This window comes from Triticum urartu, chromosome 1A (genome assembly GCF_056163025.1).
Source record: "Triticum urartu cultivar PI428250 chromosome 1A, HENAU_Tu73, whole genome shotgun sequence".
NCBI classification, from domain to species: Eukaryota; Viridiplantae; Streptophyta; class Magnoliopsida; order Poales; family Poaceae; genus Triticum; species Triticum urartu.
This window is the reverse complement of record NC_141873.1, coordinates 354,929,389-354,935,388: the sequence shown is the minus strand read 5'-3', so window position 1 is coordinate 354,935,388 and position 6,000 is coordinate 354,929,389.

The following is a 6,000-nucleotide window of genomic DNA, read 5'->3' as shown; positions in this document are numbered from 1 at the left end:
GGCAGGTGGTCGGCCGGGCCACGGTCGCCGGGATTTCGGGAGGCAGGCGGAGGTTGACGAGGGTGGGTGGTCGGATCAGAGTGGAGTGGGGGCGTGGGGTAGTGGGAGCGTGGGTTCGGGAACATGTCCATCGCTCCTTATAAGGGCTGATCGTGATCCAAATAGTTATTCTAATCCCGGGATTAGAATAGTGCTACTATATATATATTGTCATATGATCTCTTATGCTAAAGTAACAATTCAATCACAATTTCAAGTATGAATCATAAACTTCATTGAGAACCAACAAACTCTAATATCAGTCATTGAGGCAATTGCAATTTATCATAACATAGGAAAGAGTCAATATAAGAGCTTTTCAGCAAGTCCACATACTCAACCATCTTTTAGTCTTTCACAATTGCTAATACTCACGCAATATTTATGGGTATGAAGTTTTAATCGGACACAGAGAAAGATAGGGGCTTATAGTTTTGGCTCCCAACGTTTTACCTCAAGGGTAATGTCAACAATAATAGTTCATGAAGACTCACATCCAATTAGCTATATATATCAGGATCTTTCCAACACATTGTGCTTGCCAAAGGATAAAATGTAAAAAGGAAAGGTGAAGATCACCATGACTCTTATGTAAGGTATAAGATAAAAGTAAAAGATAGGCCCTTCACAGAGGGAAGCAGAGGTTGTCATGCGCTTTTATAGTTGGATGCACAAAATTTTAATGCGAAAGAACATCACTTTATATTGCCACTTGTGATATGGACCTTTATTATGCAGTCCGTAGCTTTTATTTCTTCCACATCACAAGATCGTATAAAGCTTATTTTCTCCCACACTAATAAGTCATACATATTTAGAGAGCATTTTTTTATTGCTTGCACCGATGACAACTTACTTGAAGGATCTTACTCAATCCATAGGTAGATATGGTGGACTCTCATGGCAAAACTGGGTTTAGTGATATTTGGAAGCACAAGTAGTATATCTACTTGGTGCAAAGAAATTGGCTAGCATGAGAGGGAAAGGCAAGCTCAACATGTTGGATGATCCATGCCAATATAATTTATCTCAGATGTAAGAAAACATAACCCATTACGTTGTCTTCCTTGTCCAACGTCAACTCTTAGCATGTCATACTTTAATGAGTGCTCACAATCATAAAAGATGTCCAAGATAGTATATTTATATGTGAACCTCTATTTCTTTATTACTTCCTATTAATTGCAATGATGACCAAAACTATGTTTGTCAACTCTCAACAACTTTTATTCATCATACTCTTTATATGTGAGCTCATTACTCTCCATAAGATCCATATGATTTATTTGTTTCTTTTTTATTTCTTCTCTTTTATTTTATTCCCTCAAGATCATAGCAAAATAATAAAGCCCTTGACTCAACACTAATCTTTATTATATATAGCTCACAAACTCGATTACATAGAAGGATCATAAAGCAGAACTCACAACTAGATCATACCAAAACTTTATTCTACTAGATCAAGATATTATCAAAAGGATCAAACTAAGAAAAACGGCAAAGATAAAAGTGATGGTGATACGATACCGGGGCACTCCCCCAAGCTTGGTAGTTGCCAAGGGGAGTGCCCATACCCATGTGTTTATATCTCCTTCTTTGTCAGTGAAGAGGGTGTTGGTGATGATGGATAGTAGCACATCGAGCGTAGGAGGTCCTCTAGCTTGCGGATAATGCCCTTGAGTGCGATGATATGCTCCTTCAACAAAATATTTTTATGTGTGAGATATTTGTTTTGTATACGAGCTAACTCAATCATCTTGAAAGCTTCAATCTCAGTTGGGGTAAGAATATTGTGATCAAGTTGAGGGAGGTCTTCTACTGCCGGAACTTTGTCCTCCGTGGCCTTCTTGATCCCTTCATCCTTGTTGATCTCTTCGGGCTCTTCTCTCTTCAGCTCTATCTTCATTAGCCAAGCGTCGTTGCCCTAATTGTTGGAGGAGGGAGACGACATGATGCTTGGCCTTGACAACCCTGGCAGAAAACAGCTCAAAACAAGAACATGAGATTTTTGCATGATACGGTGGTCAAAACCTTCGGGAGATTATATAATGAATTTTTACCGACCAAAAGAAGTATCGAGCAAGAAAACGGAGTCCGAAGAGCACACGAGGTGCCCACGAGGCAGGGGCGCGCCCAGGGGGCAGGGCGCGCCCTCCACCCTCGTGGAAGCCTCGTGTCCTTTACGGTCTGCTTCTTATTTTCCTATTTTTCCAAATATTCCAAAACGGAGAAAAATTGCCATTAGAACTGTTTTGGAGTCGGTTTACTTACCGTACCACGTACCTATTCCTTTTCGGAGTCTGAAACATTCCGGAAAGTGTCCCTTATGTATTCCTCCAGGGTTACGATTTCAATAATATTAGTTTCAACATTTATGGGATTACCTAAGATATAATGTTTGATACTTTGACGATTCACCACCTTCGGATTTGTGCCTTCGAAGTTGTTGATTTTTATGGCACCGGAACGATAGACCTCCTCGGTAAGGTAAGGGCCTTTAGAGAGAAGTTTGCCTGCAAAAAATCTTAAACGAGAGTTGTATACCAATACATAATCACCTACATTAAACTCACGCTTTTGTATCTTTTTGTCATGCCATCTTTTAACCTTTTTCTTTAAACAATTTGGCATTCTCATAGGCCTGGGTTCTCCATTCATCAAGTGAGCTAATGTCAAATAACCTCTTCTCACCGGCAAGTTTGAAGTCATAGTTGAGCTCTTTAATAACCCAGTATGCCTTATGTTCTAATTCAAGAGGTAAGTGACATGCTTTACCATAAACCATTTTATACGGAGACATACCCATAGGATTTTATTATGCAGTTCTATAGGCCCATAATGCATCATCAAGTTTCTTGGACCAATTCTTTCTAGATCTATTAACAGTCTTTTGCAAAATTAATTTGGGCTCTCTGTTACTCAATTCTACTTGACCACTAGACTGTGGGTGATAAGGAGATGCAATTCTATGATTAACGTCATACTTAGCAAGCATTTTACAAAAGGCACCATGAATAAAATGTGAACCACCATCAGTCATTAAATATCTATGGACTCCAAACCTCGGAAAAATAACTTCTTTAAGCATCTTAATAGAGGTGTTATGATCAGCACTACTTGTTGGAATAGCTTCTACCCACTTAGTAACATAATCAACAGCAACTAAAATATGTGTCTACCCGTTAGAGGAAGGAAAATGTCCCATATAGTCAAATCCCCAAACATCAAATGGTTCAATAACAAGTGAATAATTCATAGGCATTTCTTGACGTCTACTGATACGTCTCCGTCGTATCTACTTTTCCAAACACTTTTGCCCTTGTTTTGGACTCTAACTTGCATGATTTGAATGGAACTAACCCGGACTGACACTGTTTTCAGCAGAATTACCATGGTGTTATTTATGTGCAGAAACAAAAGTTCTCAGAATGACCTGAAACTTCACGGAGCAAATTTTTGGAAAATATAAAAAATACCTGCAAAAGATGAAGGCTAGGGGGCCCACCACCTGTCCACGAGGGTGGGGGGCGCGCTTGCCCCCCTAGGGTGCGCCCCTACCTCGTGGGCCCCCTGGAGCTCCTCCGACTCCAACTCCAACTCTATATATCTTGTTTCGGGGAGAAAAAAACCAGAGAGAAGAATTCATCGCGTTTTACGATACGGAGCCGCCGCCAAGCCCTAAAACCTCTTGGGAGGGCTGATCTGGAGTCCATTCGGGGCTCCGGAGAGGGGAATCCGTCGCCATCGTCATCATCAACCATCCTCCATCACCAATTTCATGATGCTCACCGCCGTGCGTGAGTAATTCCATCGTAGGCTTGCTAGACGGTGATGGGTTGGATTGGATCTATCATGTAATCGAGTTAGTTTTGTTAGGGTTTGGTCCCTAGTATCCACTATGTTCTAAGATTGATGTTGCTATGACTTTGCTATGCTTAATGCTTGTCACTAGGGCCCTATTATGTTTTCATCGATATATGAGATTTCTTGATCCTATCTTGCAACTCTATAGTCACCTATTATGTGTTATGATCCATTAACCCTGAAGTGACAATAATCGGGATACTTACAGGTGATGACCGTAGTTTGAGGAGTTCATGTATTCACTATGTGTTAATTCTTTGTTCCGGTACTCTATTAAAAGGAGGCCTTAATATCCCTTAGTTTCCGTAAGGACCCCGCAGCCATGGGAGGGTAGGATAAAAGATGTCATGCAAGTTATTTTCCATAAGCACGTATGACTATTGTAACGCCCTCGATGCGGCTATATCTCCCACGTGTCGAAGCACGACTTAGAGGCATAACCGCATTGAAAGCAATGTCGCAAGTAAGGTAATCTTCACACAACCCATGTAATACAATAGGGGAAAAGAAACATAGTTGGCTTACAATCGCCACTTCACACAATTACATGAATAAAGCATTACAACAACCAAATACAATCAGGGCCCGACTACGGAGCCAAAATAAAAGAAGAACCCCAAATGCGACAAAGATCCCCGATCGACCCCAACTGGGCTCCACTACTGATCAACTAGAACGAAACTACGCAAAGGACAAGATCTTCATCGAGCTCCTCCTGAGCTTGGTTGCGTCATCTGCACGGACTCATCGGCACCTGCAAGCTGGTTTTGGAAGTATCTGTGAGCCATGGGGACTCAGCAATCTCGCACCCTCGCGATCAAGACTATTTAAGCTTATGGGTAAGGTAAAAGTATGAGGTGGAGCTGTAGCAAGCGACTAGCATATATGGTGGCTAACATACGCAAATGAGAGCGAGAAGAGAAGGAAAAGCACGGTCGATAAAAGTATGATCAAGAAGTGATCCTATAGCAACCTACGTCAAGCATAACTCCAACACCGTGTTCACTTCCCGGACTCCGCCGAGAAGAGACCATCACGGTTACACACACAGTTGATTCATTTTAATTAAGTTAAAGTTCAAGTTATCTACAATCGGACATTAACAAATTCCCATCTGCCCATAACCGCGGGCACGGCTTTCGAAAGTTCAAAATCCTGCAGGGGTGTCCCAACTTAGCCCATCACAAGCTCTCACGGTCAACGAAGGAATAGACCTCCTCCCGAGACATTCCGATCAGACTCGGTATCCCGGTACAACAAGACATTTCGACAGGGTAAAATTAAACCAGCAACACCGCCCGAATGTGCCGACAAATCCCGATAGGAGCTGCACATATCTCTTTCTCAGGGCACACTCAGATGAGCCAGACATCGGGTAGGCCATCCCAGAGTTGCCCCTGGTAGCCCCGGACATCGCTCAGTTGGACCAACACTCAGAGGAGCACTAGCCCGGGGGGGGGGGGGTAAAATAATGATGACCCTTAGGAGCGCGACTCCCAAGGGAAAGGAAAAGGCTAGGTGGAAAATGGTAAAACCAATGTTGGGCATTGCTGGAAGAGCTTTACTTAAGGCGAACTGTCAAGGGGTTCCCATTATTACCCAACCGCGTAAGGAACGCAAAATCCGGGAACATAACACCGATATGACGGAAACTAGGGCGGCAAGAGTGGAACAAAACACCAGGCATAAGGCCGAGCCTTCCACCCTTTACCAAGTATATAGATGCATTAATTAAATAAGATATATTGTGATATCCCAACAAGTAAACATGTTCCAACAAGGAACGATCCCCATGTTCCAACACGGAACAAACTTCAATCTTCACCTGCAACTAACAACGCTATAAGAGGGGCTGAGCAAAGCGGTAACATAGCCAATCAACGGTTTGCTAGGACAAGGTGGGTTAGAGGCTTGGTTCAACAATATGGGAGGCATGATAAGCAAGTGGTAGGTATCGCAGCATAGGCATAGCAAAAGAGCGGGCAACTAAGCAAGCAAAGATAGAAATGATTTCGAGGGTATGGTCATCTTGCCTGAAATCCCGCAAGGAAGAAGAACGAGTCCATGCAGAAGACAAACGGACGTAGTCGAACAAAT